The following is a 6,000-nucleotide window of genomic DNA, read 5'->3' as shown; positions in this document are numbered from 1 at the left end:
GAAGTGACCCCAGCACCCAGATCTCTGGCTGGATGTATCTCAAGCCCAAAGCTCTTTGAAATTCTCATTCCGCTGCATTGAATTACCTCCCGCTTCCCAGAGGGCTCCTCAGAGGCTCCAATTAAGGTAATTCACTCACTAGTGAAGAAATCAGAATTAAGTAGTGTTTTGTGCATCATGAACCAATAGATCAGTGTTTCTAGAACTTCAGATTCCTTTACTTCACAGCTTTTTCTCCCCTTCCCCTCTTAACTAGTACTCAGGTTTTGCTGTATCTCAAGGGATAGAAAACCTGTGAGGTCTGTTTCTGCTCTGAAGAGATTATATAAAATAAAAGAGGAGCTACTTAGAGACACTAATTGTAAGCGCTGAGGAAAAGTCAATGATTAAATGATCACTGATTTAACCAATTGCCAATCTGGTTACCAATCTAGATGTTTCTTATGTAAAAAAAAAAAATAAGAAAGAAAGAAAAAAAAGAAAAGAAACAAAAAGCCTCCTTTCCCTATACTGCAGGTTTTAAAACCTGCTTTATCCGTACTGTTTCACAACTAGCAGAAACAATTATTACACAGAGCCAGGAGTAATCCCTGAGAGCTGCTGCGTGTGACCCTAAAACCAAAAATAAATAAATAAAAAGTTAAAAAAAACAATTATTATTTAAAACGGAAGTGAGTATTAATATGGCTAACATATTTGAGAACAAACTATGATTTTTTTAAAAAAAATCACAAATAAATTTATCAGGACCGCATGTTTGATCCCTAACAATGAAGCAAAAAAGCATCCTACATTCTAGTATGCTTTGTTTCCAAATGATCTAGTTTCACAGTACTCTGCTATCCTATTCTAGTAAGCAATTTCAGAATTCACATCACTTACAAAGATGCTGAGTGGCTATTTAGGGAAGTCTGACTAAAAAAAAAAAAACCACCCAAAAACAACCCTTCAAAACAAAACAAACCTCCTCCTCTCTTCTCCCTCCCCCAAGCCCCCCCAAACCTCACGTGCTTTGTCTAAGAGGGAGTCAACCAGTGGGATTCACAGGAGGTCCCCAAGTCAAATGCTGCAGCTGCGTTTTTAAAAAGGGTTGGATAAACTACAGCCGTTAATAACATCTGTATCTATGCAAGCTAAGATGATGATAGGGGTAATCAGATCTCATGCTTCAGGGCATAAGATGATTGCCTGCTGGGAGGAGGAGGATTTGGCTTTTCAGGTATAGCAGTCTACATCTCAGGAGGTAGGTTGCAGACATTTTGACTGGTCTCTAAAATTTCAGGTGTAACTGGCTTGACTTTGGGAAAAATGAAATAGTGGTTTTAAATCTAACATTCCTATCATAAAAGAACTCTGAATGAGAGATATAAAATGCCCACATATACATACATGCAACATATGCATGTCTTCCCACAAATACAATAGAAACATTTAGATGGCTTTTTCTTTTGAAGGCTGAGGTGAGGTTCTTTGCTATATTTTGACAGTAATTTAGAGCAAAGTGGATACCTCCTAACAATAATGTAACAATAATGAAAACAGTGGAGGCAATTCAACCTAAGTTTATGCATTTATGGTTAGCTAAAATAAAGTACAATCACCTCAATCTTCACAGTTGCACAATATCTTCCTAAATGTATGTGTTTCCAGTTGCATTAGCTAAAAAATCAATTTGTATAGGATGTGTGGAATATATAAGGCAGGCATTCATTTTAATATCCTGATGACAAAAATATTTTAAGATAATATTTTCTAGGATTGATATAAATTGTTGTAAAATAGTACTCCCTTTTTATGATTTTTCAATATTTTGAAACACCAAGAGGCATACACTTTAATACAGATGTACAATTTAATCCATTTTTAAAAACACATGCAAGCAAGCTTAAGTAGAATTAAAGAGCTCCATTTGTTTAGACACATAAACCTACACTTAAGGGCATATGGTATCCACATCTCAGAGATGCAGAATCTTTTGAAGTTGATTCTGTACAGTGGTTAGAGTCCTTTTGGCATGAAAGACAGTTTTATAACTGGCTTCAACATCGTTACTAAGCCATTCACTTCAGTTCCACAGTGAGGCATGATTCTGAAGGCTAGACCTTAAATACAATTTTAGAAGCAGTGCTTCGAAAGGGTGAAAATCTTTCAGCTGTTTGGCTGCTACTAGCCATGGGAAATTACTCAGAAGCTTAATGCATCATAGCTAATAACCATTATTCTGTTGTCTGGGTTGTTTGTTTAAATACTATTGACACTGTGTATGTATTGTCATCTTCCCTAAATTGTAGCTCTTAAACACTAAAACCTTGTTAAAGACCACCTAGGGTTTCCTCTCTAGGCTGCTGAAGTGTGTATTCACCTGATGGATAAACAAAAAAACAGATTTTTTTCTTCATTTTTTTTCCTTCAATTTTTTTCTCTTTAGCAACTGGCAGGAAATTTTCTCGACTAAAGAAGGAGATTGCTCGAGTACACTAGAAATAGACGCAGTGGAGTCCCTAGCCTGGTATTTCTCCACTAGTGATAGAAAATGAACAAACCCATCAAGTGATTAATACAATTCAGTTCTGCTTAAAATTCACAGATCTGTTTGGTATGAGGCATTTTAAAAGACCCATCCTTGCCATTAAGTATGAAGAAATCAGTAACTATTCTTTTCATCAGCAACATATTGGGCTTTTTTTTTCCCATTAAAATTTTACTTATTAAGTAAGGTCATTTGCGAGAAGAGTCCTTCTCATGGGGAGGCGGGGGTGGGATGGGGTGGGGGGAAGAAAAGCTCACAGCCCTACTCCCAAGTCGAGAGCCTCGGATCACGGAGCATTCAGCACAAAGCGTTTTCAATCTTGACTTACGAAGGGACAATAGGTGGCCATAGAGAGGCCCCACCTGGCCTTCAGCACGCTGACATCTTTGTTAAGGAGGAGCTGGAGGGCAGGCTAGGGACAGCACGTGCACCATCAAGAACTTGTGACCACGATCCACCTTTGGGCATGCTGCAGGCCGCCCCAGATAGGAACTATGGTAGGAGTGGGGCGAAGGATTCGTGGGGTTTGGAAGGCGGAGGTCATGAGATGGGATGCAAGGTCAGGGGTTAAAAAGCTGCTGAAGGTGGCTATGCAAAAACATTGCATTGCATTGCATTGCATTCCTTAAACACTTCCAGCATCAACTTTGCAAATCCAGGATCCTACCTAACTAAAAAGGACGCGGGCAGGAAGGGAGAAAAGAATGACCTCGGGTGGGTCCCCGCACACTACATCCCAAGTCGGACACTTAAAGGCTTGCCAGAGTCGTGCCACCCCACTCTCCAGGCTGGTAAACTAGAGGTCAGGTTTGCGGGAGCTTGGGTTCAGCAGGTGGCGGGGATCGGAGACCCCCCGCGCAGAACTGGAGGCGCAGAGGGCGGCTCGGCCGCAGGTGGGACATCCGTGCGCCCCCCACCCCTAACCCCCGGTCTCCGGCCCAACCAACCTTCAGGCCGGTGGCTTTTTGCTTCCTTCCCGAAGGTCGCTTCTGACAAATCTATCTATTTGGGGCAAATTGTCAGTGAGAAACTTCCGCTCGAACTGCCCGGGACAAAACGGGCTGTTTGAAAAGGGTAAATCCCGCGGCCCGGCGAGGCCGAACAATGCCGGGCTGGGGATGCGGCGGCGGGGGCGGCCGGGCGCGCGGCACAAAGGGCGGATTAATTGGGGCCGCGACGGAGCGGGTTCGCGCTAGCGCCACTCAGCCCGCGCCGCGGGGCGCCCCATTGACTGGGCCCGGAGCCCCACTTTTCACAAACTCCAAACAAAAGTCAATTTCTTTTTTATAAGGCGGGGGAGGGGGCCGCAGCCAAAATTCGGCGCAGGCTGGGGACTGGGGGGTGGTGGAGGCGGAGGAAGAGCGGCTGGGGGGAAACGGGGTGCAGGAAGGGGCGCGGGTGTGGCCCGGCTCCGACGTCCCGCATTCTCAGTCGGGGGTTGCAGGGTATGCAGAGGCGTGTGCAGCAAATGGGAGAGAAGTCCCCCTCCTCACCCCCCCCCATGGTTTCCAAGTCCCCGGGGTCGTCAGCTATTTACGCAGCAACTACTGCATTCCTGATGGGGGGCAACCCAAAGGACTTTGCAGAAGCAGGCGACCCAGAAGTTTGGGGGGGGGGGGCTGCTCCAAGTCCTTCAGCAGACAGAGGGGATCTAGAAAAGATTCCCCCCCCCACACACACACTCTTTTCCTCTTAACAAGTCGTGATCCGCAGTATGAGGAAGAAGCTATCTGATTACTTTGTAGACGCGCAGTAGCAGGATGGTTGTTGATGATTTTTTTTTTTCCATGTAGGATTAACTCTGTCTCTGCTCTGAGAAAATCGCGCCGAGGTCAGGAGTTGGTTCGCTCTTGTTGCTCTCTGTCACTAGGAGAAGGCTGTGGTCGGGAGGGCCCCTGAGCTGACATGACAGCGAGAGCAGCGGGGACCTACCTTCACTTCACAGTGGAACTCGGTTCATTCATTCCCCTGTCTGCAGGCCCCATTCATTGTTAGCTGGTTGGCAGGGGTGACTTACCTGACACTGATACCCTGTCCTTGTGGTTAGTGCAAAGACCACATTCTTCCATCAGGCCTGGTTCCTCAAGGGGAGGGACAGCAGAGTGGGTCCACGTGCTGGTGGAAGGGAGGCCCTTTGTGGGACCACCGGCTTGAGCTAGGAAACACCTAAGCGTTTTACTTTGTAAGAAGGGCTTCTGTTCTTAAGCCTGCAGGTGCATTGTGTGCTCTAAGGTGGATCCAAGTCTTTCCTCACTGAGCTTTAGGATAGTGGCACTCCCAGGGCATCAAGACAGGGCATGGACTCCTCCATGCACAAGGATGAGCCTGGAGCTATGAAGGCAGGCACTGAAACAGGCTCAGTAAAAAGGGTTAAGAAAGCTGTCAAGAACTGGCTGAAATGTGGCAGGGGACAGAGAGATCTAGATATTGACCCCTGGGAAGAAGCAGCAGCATCAGATATCCTCTACTGGTAGAATTCACCCTGGGTTCCTTTTCAAGCGCAGTGCCAGGCTGTAGATGGAAAACGATATTCTCCGGGCCAGACTGCAAACCTTTCCAGATTTCTGTTGAATCAGAGGCTGTGAAAATCAAGGGCAAATATTTATCTAAAGATGTCACAACTTTGAATTTCAATAATAAGTTATCTGCTAATCTCAGATGGAATACCAGAACAGCTGTTACTCCATTGTGTATTTTTAATTTCCCTAAAGATAAATTTGGGAAGCAACGATTTTTTCTGCCCTTGATTCTCAGTCTGCTTCCTTTCAGTTTATTGAGGATGCCTTTGCAAGTTCAAGTTGAGTAAGTGGCAGTACATTTTGCTTATTATGAAAGTTGTAAAAGCCTACCAAAAATATAGTAATTTGTCCTCTGCCTCCAAGTTTATCAGGCTGAGTGTCTGAACAGTTGAGTGAACAGGTAAATTTGTGACTTGTATTATTAGAAAAAATGCAAGTATGAGTCAGTGATGAAACTTGCAAGTTGATAGCATTTGATAGGATTTGATAGTATTTGATAGCATTAATTGTAGGTTTAGATAGATTTGATGACAAGATTTTTTTTTTTAGGGCTGGAGAGATAGCACAGTGATAAGGTGTTTGCCTTGCATGCAAAAAGACAGTGGTTTGAATCCTGGCATCCCATCTGGCCCCCTGAGCCTGCCAGGAGCGATTTCTGTGCATAGAGCCAGGAGTAACCCCTGAGCGCCACCTCCGCTGGGTGTGATCCAAAAACCAAAAAAAAAAAAAAAAATAAAATAAAAAAAAATGTGTTTTTGTTTTTTGGGTCACACCCAGCGGTGCTCAGGGGTTACTCCTGGCTCTATGCTCAGAAATCGCTCCTGGCAGGCACAAGGGACCATATGGGATGCCGGGATTCGAACCACCATCTGTCCTGGGTATGCTGCATGCAAGGCAAATGCCCTACAGCTGTGCTATCTCTCTGGCCCACTGATTACAAGATTTATTATC

The sequence above is a fragment of the Suncus etruscus genome, chromosome 4 (assembly GCF_024139225.1).
Source record: "Suncus etruscus isolate mSunEtr1 chromosome 4, mSunEtr1.pri.cur, whole genome shotgun sequence".
Classification (NCBI taxonomy): Eukaryota; Metazoa; Chordata; class Mammalia; order Eulipotyphla; family Soricidae; genus Suncus; species Suncus etruscus.
This window is presented reverse-complemented; position numbering follows the sequence as displayed.